This window comes from Triticum urartu, chromosome 6 (assembly GCF_003073215.2).
Source record: "Triticum urartu cultivar G1812 chromosome 6, Tu2.1, whole genome shotgun sequence".
Classification (NCBI taxonomy): Eukaryota; Viridiplantae; Streptophyta; class Magnoliopsida; order Poales; family Poaceae; genus Triticum; species Triticum urartu.
Window position 1 is genome coordinate 277,742,147 of NC_053027.1, and position 14,298 is coordinate 277,756,444.

Genomic DNA, 14,298 nt, shown 5'->3' on the forward strand with positions numbered 1-14,298 from the left:
AAGATTCTAGTAGACCAACCCAGAGTTGCCCCTGGTGGCCACCGGCGGCTGACAGGTTAGACCAACACTCAGAGGAGCGCTGGCCCAGGGGTTTAAAATAAAGATGAACCTTGAGTCCGCGGAACCCAACGGAAAAGTCTTAGGTGGCAAATGGTAAAACCAAGGTTGGGCCTTGCTGGAGGAGTTTTATTCAAGGCAAACTGTCAAGGGGTTCCCATAACACCCAACCGCGTAAGGAACGCAAAATCAAGGAACATAACACTGGTATGACGGAAACTAGGGCGGCAAGAGTGGAACAAAACACCAGGCATAAGGCCAAGCCTTCCACCCTTTACCAAGTATATAGGTGCGTTAAAGTAAACAAGATATAACAATGATATCCCAACAATATCCATGTTCCAACATGGAACAAACTTCATCTTCACCTACAACTAGCAATGCTATAAGAGGGGCTGAGCAAAGCGGTAACATAGCCAAACAACGGTTTGCTAGGAAAGGTGGGTTAGGGGCTTGACATGGCAATATGGAAGGCATGGTATAGCAAGTGGTGGGTATCGCAGCATAGCAATAGAGCGAACAACTAGCAAGCAAAGATAAAAGTGATTTCGAGGGTATGATCATCTTGCCTACAAAGTTCTCAAAGTTGACGAAAGCTTGATCCTCGTTAGCGTACTCAACAGGTTCCTCGATCATGTACTCGTCTCCTGGCTCTACCCAAAGAAAGAAAACAAGCAAAAGGACCAACAATCAATCACGGTGCAATGCACAATCAACGTTATGCAAAACATGGCATGATATGCGAGATGTGATATGCAATGCATATGCGTGATCTTAAAGGAAAAGGATGAACAAGGCATCAACTTGGCAAACCAAGTGTACCGCTGGAAAGATGAGATGATTACGGTCGAAATCGATATAAAGATCACCGGAATCAGATGCACGGTTTGCAAATGGCAAGCAAATCAATAATGGCACAATTCTGCGATTAACAGCACGATGCCATCTAGAATGCAACAAGGAACTAAGCTACTGCACTCCAACATAGCAACAAAGCATATGGCAGTGATGTACTCAAGATGCTTGACAAAACATGAACACTGAGATATGGCTAAAACACAAAAGAACAGGTTCAAACAAGCATGGAAAAAGTGCAAAAGATATCAGCTTCATAGACTCGGTGAAAATACTAACATGCCGGAAATTAACATCACGAAGCAACGTTTAGAGCAAGCAAACAAGATCCTACAGGAACATAACATAGAAAACAAAGGCATCGCATGAATCTACTAAATGCATAGACCAAAAGTCCCTTACTAACCATGAGCCAAAAAGGCACAAAAGATATGATGGCACCCATGTAAACATAGCAAGTTTTATTAACAGATTCAGACTTAGCAGAAAACAGAGCATGGCATAAACAGAGTTATGAAGGCATCATTGCGAGCTCAAATCACTCACCACAAGGCATTGTATGACAAGATAAGCATACTACCAGCAAGAAGACATGTTCATGAAACTAACCATGTCAATATCAAGTTCATAGCATGCATGGATCAACTACAACAACCATGGCAAAATTGATTAACATGTAAACAATCTGCCGGGAACATTTTATAGCAAAAGTAGAGCAAGACTAAGACATTCTAGGGCACTCCATAATTGCAAACAGGGGCATGGATGGATAGAGCACAACCATATGTCCAATCATCCTTACTGAAGCAACTCAAAACAAGCATGGATCTCACTGAAGCATCATGTTTACATGGCATAAAAATAACAGGAGGAAAATGACTTGGTGAAATCCTAAGTCCCTGAAATCAGCAATAGCACGAATGCTACTTTGCATGCTTGTGCTAGTCACCACATTGATCACAAAAATACATGGAAAGCACCCCTGTAAAGATGGCATAGCATAGATCAAAACACATGTAGAGCTCATGCCCATATGAAGCACACATCAAATGTGGCAAAAATGACAAATCAACATAATCTGCTAAGTAACAGGAGCTAACATTTTATAGCACTCTTGCATCAATGATTTGGGCACCCAGATGAACTCAAACAAGCATGCCACAATGGAACCAAATGAACAACACATCATGGTGAACACTTTGATATATCATGCACACAAAACGGAGCATCACACAAGAAGTTACGGCATCATGAACAGAGGCATACAATGTTAGGGACTTAGCATAAAACTACCTCGTAGAAGAACAGATCTAGGGTTTCTTCGCACGGGAAATGAGGTTCGTCGGAGTCTTGCCGGAGATGGAGAAGGAGGAGGCCGAAGCGGTTGGGGGCGCCAGATCCGGATCTAAGGAGGCGGAGCGGGGGCGGCGCCGGTCGGTGTAGCGTCATGGCGGCGCAAGGCGTGACGCGGCGGGGAAGAGCGCGCTGCCGGCGAGCGGCGGAGGAAGCGGCGGCGTGGCAAAGGTGTGGCGGAGCCAGGCGGTGAGGAGAAGACGGCGGTGACGTGGGCGGACGACAGCGCACGGGCGCGGCCCGGTTCGGGCACGGCAGGGGCCGAATCTGGGCCCGAGGCGGGCCGGCGTGGGAGGCGGCGAAGTGGGCGTGGGGGTGGTGACGTGTCGCGCTGTGGTTGGTCACGGGCGGCGGCGGGTTTCGTCCGATGGCGGCGGACGTGTCCGATGGCGGCGGGGGCGATTTGATCTAGGGTTTGGACCCGAATTTGAGGAGGGGTGCACATATTTATAGGTAGGAGGAGGTGGGAGTGTCCAAATGGAGTGTAGTTTTCACCCACGCAATCGTGATCTGACAGTGGAGGACATGGAGAGGGTTTGGAAGGGTTATTGGGCCATTTTGGAGGGGTGTTGGGCTGCAACACAAAAGAGGCCTTCGCGGTACCCCGGTTAACCATTGGAGTATCAGACGGACTCCAAATGGCACGAAATTTGACAGGCGGTCTACCGGTGGTGTACCAAGGCCGCATGGCAAATCTTGGTCCATTTTGAGAAAGTTTAAGACCTGCTTATGAAAAGAGGAAAAGGGGAACGCCGGTGCACGTAGGAGTGTCAGATTGCAAAACGGACAACGGGCAAAATTCTCAGATGCATGGGACGAACACGTATGCAAATGCGATGCACATGATGACATGATATGAAATGCATGACATGAACAAAAAGCAAAACGAAGAAAAAACCCAACCACGAAGGGAATCTCATAACTTAAAGCCGTAAATGGCAAGATTCGGAGTACAAATATGGCAAGTTACATCCGGGGTGTTACAATTATGCAACAAATTTATAAGCTTGTAATGCAAAAAATTATGTTCTTTGGTTTCCCTCATTGTAGTTTTTGTATTTTATATTTAGTTTGTTTTGCTTGGAATCTCTTGATAGGCAGCTTCCTACCTATTTCATATTTGATCTGCATATACTATGAATTTATGATATTATAACTTATATTGCTTTGCTTCTGCCTTCTTCTATAAAAATCATATACGTAATTAAGTGTGTAATGATTTATCTTATGCTATATGTTTTTCGGATGTGGACACACGCACACCCGTACAGACATACTATATTGCATTTTTTGCTTTGATTATTATCTAGATTTATGCCTACTTGTGGTCTCCACTTTGATAGACCTGGTCCATATTTTTTATCATTATCAATGTGAATCATTAAACTATTGCTATTGTGTATTTGAGCATTTGTAGGATGTTGGAGACAAATACAACATCAGTGTTGCTGGAAGAGAATGCCCGTAAGGGAAAGTCAGATGATGTGGGATGGGAGTATGGGAGTCTAGCCGATGTTTACAACAAGGACAAAGTGAAGTGTTTGTTTTGTAACCATGTGATCATTGGAGGTGTTTATCGTCACAAGCAGTATGTGGCTCATGTTGGTAATTTTGTGGCTAAATGTAAGAAAAGCTCGCAGGAAGCTAAAGATAGGTGCAAGAAATCTCTTCAGGAGGCATCTAAGAAGAGGAGGGAAAATACTTCCCGTGAGCTAGAGCTCAGAGAAGGCGTGAATATTTCTCATGCTGGAGATCCTTAAGTTACTTGTATTGGAAGAGCTGAGCCACACAAGATAGGTCCCATTGACAGTGGGCACGTCCTATTGATCCTAAATTAACTCAAGTTGTGCGTCTATGTGGAACTATCCCTATTGTGACTTGAGAGAAGTCTTTCAAATAAGATTCTAGGAATAAAGTACTTGTGAACTTGAGATCATAATTTATAATGCTATATGCCATATTTGGTCTTGTGTGATGTTTGCCTCAACTATATTTGAATATTTGATGTTCCTATGTTACTGCTACTTCCCTTGAGTGGAACATTGTTAGTTCTTCATGTTGTTCTGATGTACTCCCTCCATCCCAGGATATAAGATTTGAATATAAGATCTTATATCATGGGATGGAGTGAAATATTCAAATCTTATATCATGGGATGAAGGGAGTATCTATTATCATTCAATTGTCCTAACCTAATGTAGTAGAAAATGCCTAAGGCTATGCCTAGCCAAAAAATTACCCTGCTAGCCTGCTACCATACAAAACGCCGTGGCCGGCTAAGGCTACGCCTAGGTAGGCTAGGCGCTAGGCAAAGAGTCTGTTACGGCATATCTCTCTCAAGGTAGTTTTGGTGATTGATGACAACATGTTTGCGGACTAATCTTGTGCTTTGAATAATTCACGGATTCTCCCCTGGCACGAGACGCTTTCTTCCCCTCGGAGTGTATTTCAAGACGGTGTAGCTCTTTCGTTTCTTTCTCGGTGGGCTAGTTGCATAGAGGGCACCGTACTATCAAGAGGGGGTCCGCTGGGGTATTGCATGGGTGGAATCATCACGTACACATCAGCTTCTCACCCTCCGAGCTTTTCCATTCCATTGTAGAGTTCTCTCCTCTCTTCCTTGTCCTATCTGGGTCCAAGCGGTAGTACCGCGCACCCAGCTGTTGTACCGCTGGGGAGCCACAAGCGGCAGTACCACTCCACAACGGTAGTACCGCCTGTGGCTCCACAGCAGTAGTACCGCTGGGGTGCCTGGCACCTCCGCCTCGTCCTCAGCATCTTTGAGAGATTCTCTCTCTCTCTTATGCGCCCCAGCGATAGTACCGCACTGCCACCGGTAGTACGGCCAAAGGGTCACAAGAGGAAGTACCGCTCCACAGCGGAAGTACCGCCCGTGACCCCGCTGCCGTAGTACCGCCGGGCAGTCTGGCTCCTACCGCCTCGATTCGAGAGGTCTTTTTCTCGTGTCGGGTTTTGCGGCACTAGTTGCGGTTGTAGAGGCGGTAGTACCGTTCCAGGAGCGTTAGTACCGCCCCTACCACCGCGGTAGTACCGCGTTTGGGTCCTTTCCCAACTAGTCTCCTCTGCGCGGCAGTGCCGCTGGCTGGCGCGGCAGTACCACCGTCCTGGCGGTAGTACCGCCCCCTCTCAGCGGTAGTACCACCCTGTGTGGGGCTGGTTGGTGGGGGGCAACGGTTGGATTGTTGCCCCCATTATAAAAGGGAGTCCCCTTCTTCTCTTTGACCTACCTCTTCCTCCCCCAAGCTCCATTTATTGCTCAAGCTCCATTAAATGCTCCAAGCTCCATTTTCGCCCGATCTATCTCTCTAGCCAATCAAACTTGTTGATTTGCTCGGGAGTGGTTGAGAAGGCCCCGATCTACACTTCCACCAAGGGATTTTCGATTCCCCCACTCATCCCTAGTAGGGATGGCAATGGGTAGGGTATGGGCGGGTACAACCTCCTTCTACCCAAACCCATACCCATAGGAACTTTTTATACCCACCCACTTCAATACCCATGGGTATAAACTAACACCCATGCCCATACCCATCGGGTATCCTATACCCAATGGGTATCCATTGGGTATAATATATAGCATTCAAATTCTTAAGAGGTAGAGAAATGAGTTCAAAATTCAAGTGATCATGGTAGAGTAGTATAGCAAGTATGTGGCCTCCTCCAGTGGGTGGCCTCTTGGAGGCATCAGGGGAGTATGAGTAGCGGTTGGTGGAAAGCCGACGTAGTGGAAGGCGGTGGTGGAAATTGGGGATCACTGGATCGAGTGTTTGACAAGAGTCTGGTAGCTAAGAGTCGATATTTCATCTTTTGAGGAGTCACATAGGACGTATGAGGAGTGGCGAGCAGGTGATTATGAGCCTATGAGCTATGACTTGTTTAAGAAATACGAGATTTAGGGTTGGACCATATGAGTTGGATGTTAACCCCACATGTTATAGGATTTATTTTCATTTATTAATTTTTTCTGGGTATCCATTGGGTTACCCATGGGCACAATTTCTTACCCATTCCCTACCCATATATTTTGCGGGTATGGGTACCCATTACCTGTGGGTAGAAAATCTCTTCAAGTCTTGCCCATACCATTGTTTTCGGGTAGGGTACCCGTGGGTACCCATACCCATGGGCAAAACTGCCATCCCTAATCCCTAGTGGATCTTGTTACTCTTGGGTGTTTGAGCACCCTAGACGGTTGAGGTAACCACGGAGCCATAGTCCATTGTGGTGAAGCTTCGTGGTCTTGTTGGGAGCCTCCGATTAAGTTGTGGAGATTGCCCCAACCTTGTTTGTAAAGGTTCGGTCACCGCCTTCAAGGGCACCAATAGTGGAATCACGGCATCTCGCATTGTGTGAGGGCGTGAGGAGAATACGGTGGCCCTAGTGGCTTCTTGGGGAGCATTGTGCCTCCACACCGCTCTAACGGAGACGTACTTACCCTCAAAAGGAAGGAACTTCGGTAACACATCCTCGTCTTCACCGGATCCACTCTTGGTTATCTCTTACCTTTACTTGTGCAAGCTCTTTAGTGTTTCTACCCTTGCTTGCTTGTATGCTTGTTGTTATTGCATCATATAGGTTGCTCACCTAGTTGCACATCTAGACAACCTACTTTGATGCAAAGTTTAATTTGGTAAAGAAAAGTAAAAATTGGTAGTTGCCTATTCACCCCCCTCTAGTCAACCATATCGATCCTTTCAATTGGTATCAGAGCCTCGTCTCTTTATTAAGGACTTTACCGTCCAAAGAGTATGGTTGATACCGTAGACGGTGTGGAGGAACACTCCGGTGTGAATCCGATCTTGTCTACGGGCGATGGGGGAACCTCGGTCTCTCGTGAGGAGTTCAATGTGGCCTTGGAGACATTGAAAACCTCCATGACGACCGAAGTTGAAAGCATGTTTACTAAATTTCTTGAGGGTCTTAAACTATCCACCGCACCGTTGAAAGTGGGTGACCCCGCCAACAAGGTGACGGATGCTATCCCCGACAAGGGGGAAGCTAGTAGTGAAAAGGCTCCTTCTTCTAGTGGTAAGAATGGCACCGGCATCTTTGCCCATGTGGAACCACCACTTGTTTATGGTGGACCGGTTCCTTCCACTCATTTGAATCATGACGGTCCTCCCCCTAAGATTGTGAAAAATGAGGATTTTGATTCTTGGGTTTACCGCTTTAAACGTCATTTAAATCATGTGAACACTAACCTTTGGAGAATCATTGAAGAAGGTTTCTATCCACATGATCCAAGAAACTTCACTCCTCGAGAAGCCGCGGACGATCAATTCAATGAGAATGCTCTCTTCATCATTCAAGATGCAATTCCACCCGAAGACCTACCTCATCTTCGTCCCTTTGCCTTGGCCAAAGATGCATGGCATTGTGTTGTCTCTCTCTACCGGGGAAGCGCAAGCATTCAACGCTCCAACTATGAAGTGGTACAAGATGAGGCCGATGAGTTTGCAATGAAAGAAGATGAAGAACCTCGTGAGCTTTATCGGAGAGTAACCAAACTCGCGGTCTCACTACAAGATCACGGGAGCAAGGAAATGGATGACAATTGGATCAAGCGCAAATTCCTCAAGGCAATAATGCCCTATCACAAGGCCATGTCCTCCGTCATTCGTCAAAGAACGGACTTCCACACTTTGACCTCAAGCGAAGTGTTGGATGAGTTTGTGGCCATGAACATTTTGGACAAGACCGCCGACAATGCGGTGCTCCGTTCTCAACGGGCAAAGAAGCCTAACCTTGCATTGAAGGCCAAGCTCACCGTGGAAGAAGAAGAAGAGGAAGAAGAGGAGGGCAACCCCGAAGATACGAAGTATGCATATCATGAACACATGGCACTTGCTTCAAGGCAATTTTGGAGCAAGAAAAACTCGAGGCCAAACTTTAGCAAAAACAACTCGAGTGGCACGAGGGGCAAGCAACGTGTAAGGACTTGCTACAATTGCGGCAACGTGAGTCATTTCAGTGCGGAATGCCCGTATGAGAAGAGGGAAGACAATGGTGGCAAGCTCATCCGAAAGGACAAGGCCAAGTCGTTCCCCAACAAGAACAACTTCACCAAGAAGACTCCTCCCAAGGCTTTGGTTGTGCAAGAAGAGTACAATGAGGATGATGACGATGATGAAGATGATGAGTCGGTTGCCATGGCCTCCGTTGCCATTGCGACGATGTCACGGGTGTCTCTCTTCGACTCACCCAATGAGAGCATCACCGCCAAGTGCCTCATGGCTAAAGCCACCAACAAGGTAACCCCCAACATCAAAACTACCATCATTAATCATCCTTCTCCGACGGATAGCATTAATGAACTTGAGGGAGCTAATATGGAGGCTAACGAGTTTGAGGCCTTTATGGGCAAACTCAAGGGAAAATCCAAGAAGCACTTTGTTGCTCTCTTGCAACAACTTGGTGAAGCCAATGACATGATCGAGGCTCACGAAGACACCATCACTAAGATGGAAGGGCATAGTCGTGACTATGCCGATGAGATTTCGGATCTTTCCAATGCTCTTGAGGAAGAGCGTGGTCTACGTTTGGCTCTTGAGGAGTCACACAACGTTGATCATGCTAAGTTAAAGAAAGATTATGATCATGTCCTCATAGTTTCTCATGTGCTAAACTCCGAGAAGGCCGAACTTGAGGTTGATCTTGCTAGACTCAAAGAGGAGTTTGATCTACTTGAGAAGGCTCACAAGGTCTTGAAGGGTGCTCATGCTAGCCTCAAAGAGTCTCATGATCAACTTCAAGTAAAGCTAACCAAGGAAAAAGCCACTTTCCCTCGTATGATGTTAATTGATAATGAAAATGCTACTAACCCGTGTTGTGAGCATGTGCATCTCGTTGAGGAGAACGCTAAGCTAAAGGGACAACTTGAGAGAGGTCTTGCAACTTGCATACAAGGCAAGAAGAACCTCAACGATCTCTTGATCAACCAAAAGGGGGTTGTGGCCAAGGAAGGGGTTGGGTACATGCCCGACTCCAAGAACAAGAAGAAGAATGACAAGACCAAACGACCTCCTCCTCTCATGCAAACCTTTGTGAAGGAGGGAGAGAGTGCCTCCGAGGAGAAGAAGAAGAACAATGTCAAGAAGGGCAATGTCACCCCTCCCAACAAAGCCGGCAATTTTAATCCTTCTTATGTGTTATGCCGTGCTAGTGATGGGCATGTTTACGCCAAATTTGTTGGCTCTCTTCATGAGTACATTGAATGGTCTATTTGGGTTCCAAAGACCATTGTTACTAACATCAAAGGACCCATTACAAAATGGGTACCTAAAACCAAGCATTGATCTCTTGTAGGTGTTTGCTTCCGGTGGTGGATCATGTTTGCTCGATAGCGGAGCTACAAATCATATGACCGGAAGCAAGGACTTGGTAGTGGACGTGCACAAGGTTCCATCTATGCCCACCAATGTCGAGTGGGGTGACGCCTCATCTTCTAAGGTATTGGGACTTGGCAAGGTGGTCATCTCTCATGATCTCATGATCGAGAAGGTCATGCTTGTTGAGTCCCTTGCATACAATTTACTTTCCGTTCGTCAACTTGCAATCATGGGCTTTGCCACTTTCTTTGATATCAATACCGTGGCCCTCTTGTGGAGCAAGACTCTTAAAGTAGCCTTTGTTGGGCATGTCGAGAACGGTCTATATGTGATTAACTTTTCGGAGCGGCCCACTAAGACCGCGACGTGCCTAATAGCTAAAGTTGATGTGGGATGGCTTTGGCATCGCCGTTTAGCCCATGTCAATATGAGATCTTTGCAAAGTCTCCTCAAGGGGGACCATGTCCGTGGACTAGCGAATGTTAGTTTTGCTAAAGATCGTGCTTGCGGTGCCTGTATCGAAGGAAAGCTACATGAGAAGGCTCACCCTCCCACGACGATCATTTATTCGAAGAGGCCTTTGGAGCTCCTTCACATGGATCTATTTGGGCCTCCATCTTTCGATAGTCTTGGAGGTAGGAAGTATTGCTTGGTGATTGTGGATGACTACTCAAGGTACACCTGGGTGTATTTCTTCAAGAGGAAGAGCGAGACCCAACAAACCGTCATTGACTTTGCAAATGAAGCACAACGTCAACACAATGCAAAGATCTTGACAATAAGAAGTGACAACGGCACCGAGTTCAAGAACTACAACTTTGATGAATTTCTTAGTGATGAGGGAATCAAGCATCAATATTCCGCACCCTACACCCCTCAACAAAACGGTGTTGCAGAGAGGAAGAACCGGACGTTGATGGATGCGGCAAGGAGCATGATGGCGGAGTTCAAGTCTCCGTACAACTTTTGGGCCGAAGCCATCAACACCGCGTGTCATGCATCCAATCGGCTCTACCTCCGCAAGGGCTTGAACAAGACTCCATATGAGATACTCACCGGTAACAAGCCCAATCTCAAGTACTTCCGGGTATTCGGGTGTAAGTGTTTCATTCTCAAGAAAGGTGTTCGGTTGTCTAAATTTGAGGCTAGAGCTTATGAGGGCATATTTGTTGGCTATGCTACAAACTCTCATGCTTACCGTGTCCTCAATAAATCCACGGGACTTATTGAGGAGACGTGTAACATGGAGTTTGATGAGAATAACAGCTCCCAAGTGGAGCAAAGTGGCACTTGTGATGTAGGTGTTGAAATTCCTCCCCAAGCCATAAGAAGAATGGGTGTTGGCTTTATCCTACCCATTGAGTAACCCCTTGTGGCCGAAGGAGAAGGACAAAGCTCCACTCAAGAGGAGCCATCACCAACCCAAGGCCCACACGCTTCCGAAGAACAACATGAAGGACCTTATCCTCAAGAACATGACCAAGGGCAAGATCACGCTCAAGACGGTGTTGATACATCAAGTGATGCCCAAGGTCAAGTTCTCTCCTCCGAGCAAGTTCAAGAACAAGAACAAGCCCAAGACGACGCTCAAGATGATCAAGTGACCACTCCTCATCTCACCCCGGAGGAGGAATTAGAGCGTCGTGCCACCAAGGTTGCTTCCAAGCTCTCCACCAAGGATCATCTCATGACGAATGTGCTTGGAAGCTTAAGAAAGGGGGTAAGCACTCATAGACAATTAGCAAATTATTGTGAGCATCATGCATTTGTCTCTTGTGTGGAACCCCACAAGGTCTATGAAGCGCTAGAAGATCCGGATTGGCTCAATGCCATGCATGAAGAACTCAACAACTTCGAGCACAACAAAGTGTGGAGATTGGTGCCAAGACCGACTGGGAATCACAATGTCATAGGAACCAAGTGGATATTCAAGAACAAGCAAGATGCCCATGGGATTATCATTCGCAACAAGGCTCGTTTGGTAGCACAAGGCTACTCCCAAGTCGAGGGTATCGACTACGGTGAAACCTTTGCTCCCGTTGCTCATCTTGAATCCATTCGCATGTTGATTGCATATGCTTCTCATCATAACTTTAAGTTACAACAAATGGATGTGAAGAGTGCTTTTCTTAATGGTCCTATTAATGAGTTGGTTTACATCAAGCAACCCCCCAGGTTCGAGGATCCCTACTTTCCCGATCATGTGTATCAACTCGATAAGGCACTCTATGGCCTTAAACAAGCCCCACGTGCATGGTATGACCACCTTACCGAGTTGTTACAAGACCGTGGTTTTGAAGTTGGGCTAATCGACCCCACTCTTTTTACTAAGAAGGTCAAAGGGGAGTTGTTTTTGTGCCAATTATACGTTGATGATATTATCTTTGGCTCTCCTAACAAAGCTTTCAATGAGGAATTTGCCGCTCTCATGACCTCAAAGTTCGAGATGTCCTCCATGGGAGAGTTGAAGTTCTTTCTAGGGTTCGAAGTGAAGCAAAGAAGAGAAGGAACCTTCATCAATCAATCCAAATACACTCAAGACATGCTCAAACGATTCAAGCTAAGTGACGTCAAGCCGGCCTCCACTCCAATGCCCACCAAGTGCCAACTTGACTTAGATCCCAATGGTAAAGTGGTGGATCAAAAGGTATATCGTTCTATGATTGGATCCTTGCTTTACCTTTGTGCATCTAGACCGGACATCATGTTGAGTGTGGGAATTTGTGCACGGTTTCAAGCCGCACCTAAGGAAAGTCACTATGTGGCGGTCAAACGAATCTTTCAATATTTGGCTCATACCCCACACTTTGGCTTATGGTACCCAAGAGGATGAAACTTCAAGCTTGTAGGGTACTCGGATTCCGATTGGGCCGGAGACAAAGTGGATAGGAAGTCCACTTCCGGAGGGTGCGAATTCCTTGGTTGCTCTTTGGTAAGTTGGTCTTCCAAAAAGCAAAGTTGTGTGTCTCTCTCGTCCACTGAGGTGGAGTATGTTGCCGCCGGTAGTTGTTGTGCACAAATCCTATGGATGAGGCAAACTTTAAAGGATTACGGTGTCACTTGTGACAAAGTGCCTCTTTGGTGTGACAATGAAAGTGCCATCAAGATCTCTCTCAACCCAGTGCAACACTTCAAGACGAAGCATATTGAGATTCGGTATCACTTCATCCGGGATCACATTAGGCGAGGAGAGATCGAGCTCAACTATGTCAGCACTCATGACAACCTTGCAGATATTTTCACGAAGCCCTTGGATGAAGCAAGATTTCGCGAGTCAAGGCATGAGCTAAATATCATTGATTCGAGCAATGTGGCTTGAACCCTTGCACACCCCACCACGCTCAATTTGTTGTCTAGTTGAGGTGTAGGCATGGACATAGGGGGGGTGTTGTTCTCTGAATGAACTCTCCCTCCCCCCATTATGCATAAATTGATCAAGTCTTTCACTTTAGCCATTGTTGATGGTATTTGTGTTTCAAAGACGAGTTTTGGTCATGGGCCCAAGGTTAAAATCTTCGCGGCGCCATACCTCTTAACTCAAACATAGGTGGCCTCGGCCACCGCCCTCTTTTGAAGAGGTGTGTTGTTTCTCGTGTGCTCTCTTTTCTTGCTCTCTTTTCCTGCCGTTTTGTATTTCCTTCGAGCTAAAATCCTTGTTTGTTTAGTTGCCATGGCGTGCTGGGCGGTACTACAACTGGTGGTGCGCGGTATTACCGCTCGTAAGCGGTACTACCGCCCCCCCAGCACGGTACTACCGCTGAGGGACGGGACCAGGGGGTTAAGTCAGGGCAGGGGGAGGTTTCTTCTCCCCCATACCCATTCACTTCGCCCCCTCTTTTCTCTTCCTCTCTCCAGCCTCCACTCGCCGCGGGAGGGCTCCGACGGATCTCCGTCTCTGGGACGTCCCTCTCCATTTCCTTTGGTGGAGTCGATCCCCACCTTGTTCTCTTGCCATGGATGTCGGTATTGCCCCCGTTCCTTCTTTCCTTTTGTCTCGTTTTCAGATCTTGTTTCTTAGGGGCAATGGTGGTTGCATCTCTAGAATTTTGGCCAAATCTAGGCTTGAGTTGGTTGGAGAAGGCAACTAGACTATCTCGATTAGAGTTTGGTAGGAATATTTTTGAATTTGGTAGGCCGGTAGTGCCGGATCTGACCACGGTAGTAGGAAACTGCTGTTTCACCACCCCATGCTGTAGGAAACTGCTGTTCCTCCGCCTCGAGCAGTACTACCACTCTCATTGGAGCGGTACTACCGCTTGACCTCGAGCGGTACTACCGCTCTCTTTGGGGCGGTACTACCGCGGGCATGTCACGGTACTACCGCTGCATGCCAAATTCCATCATTTTCCTGCCTTACCTTGATCATTTTTGTTGAGTTTGTTGGCTTATGCTCGTTCTTTCTGGTTGTTTTGCATGTTCTTGTGTTTGGCTCCAGGTGATGACCATTCCGAGCAGCAAGGTCGCCGTATCAACCCTGGGCGTGCTACATCAAAACGCTACCGCACCTCAGAGCCAGCCGGTGGTTCCTCAAGCACCCATCCGCCTCTAGCAAGTGCATCTACAAGTGTTCCTCCACCTCCTCAGCAATCGAAGCCCGCCAACAAGCCAAAGGGGAAGACTGTGACTGAAATGACCAACAAGGAGCTTTGGGAGAAGCGTCGCCGCAACCCCTATGTGGTGGACC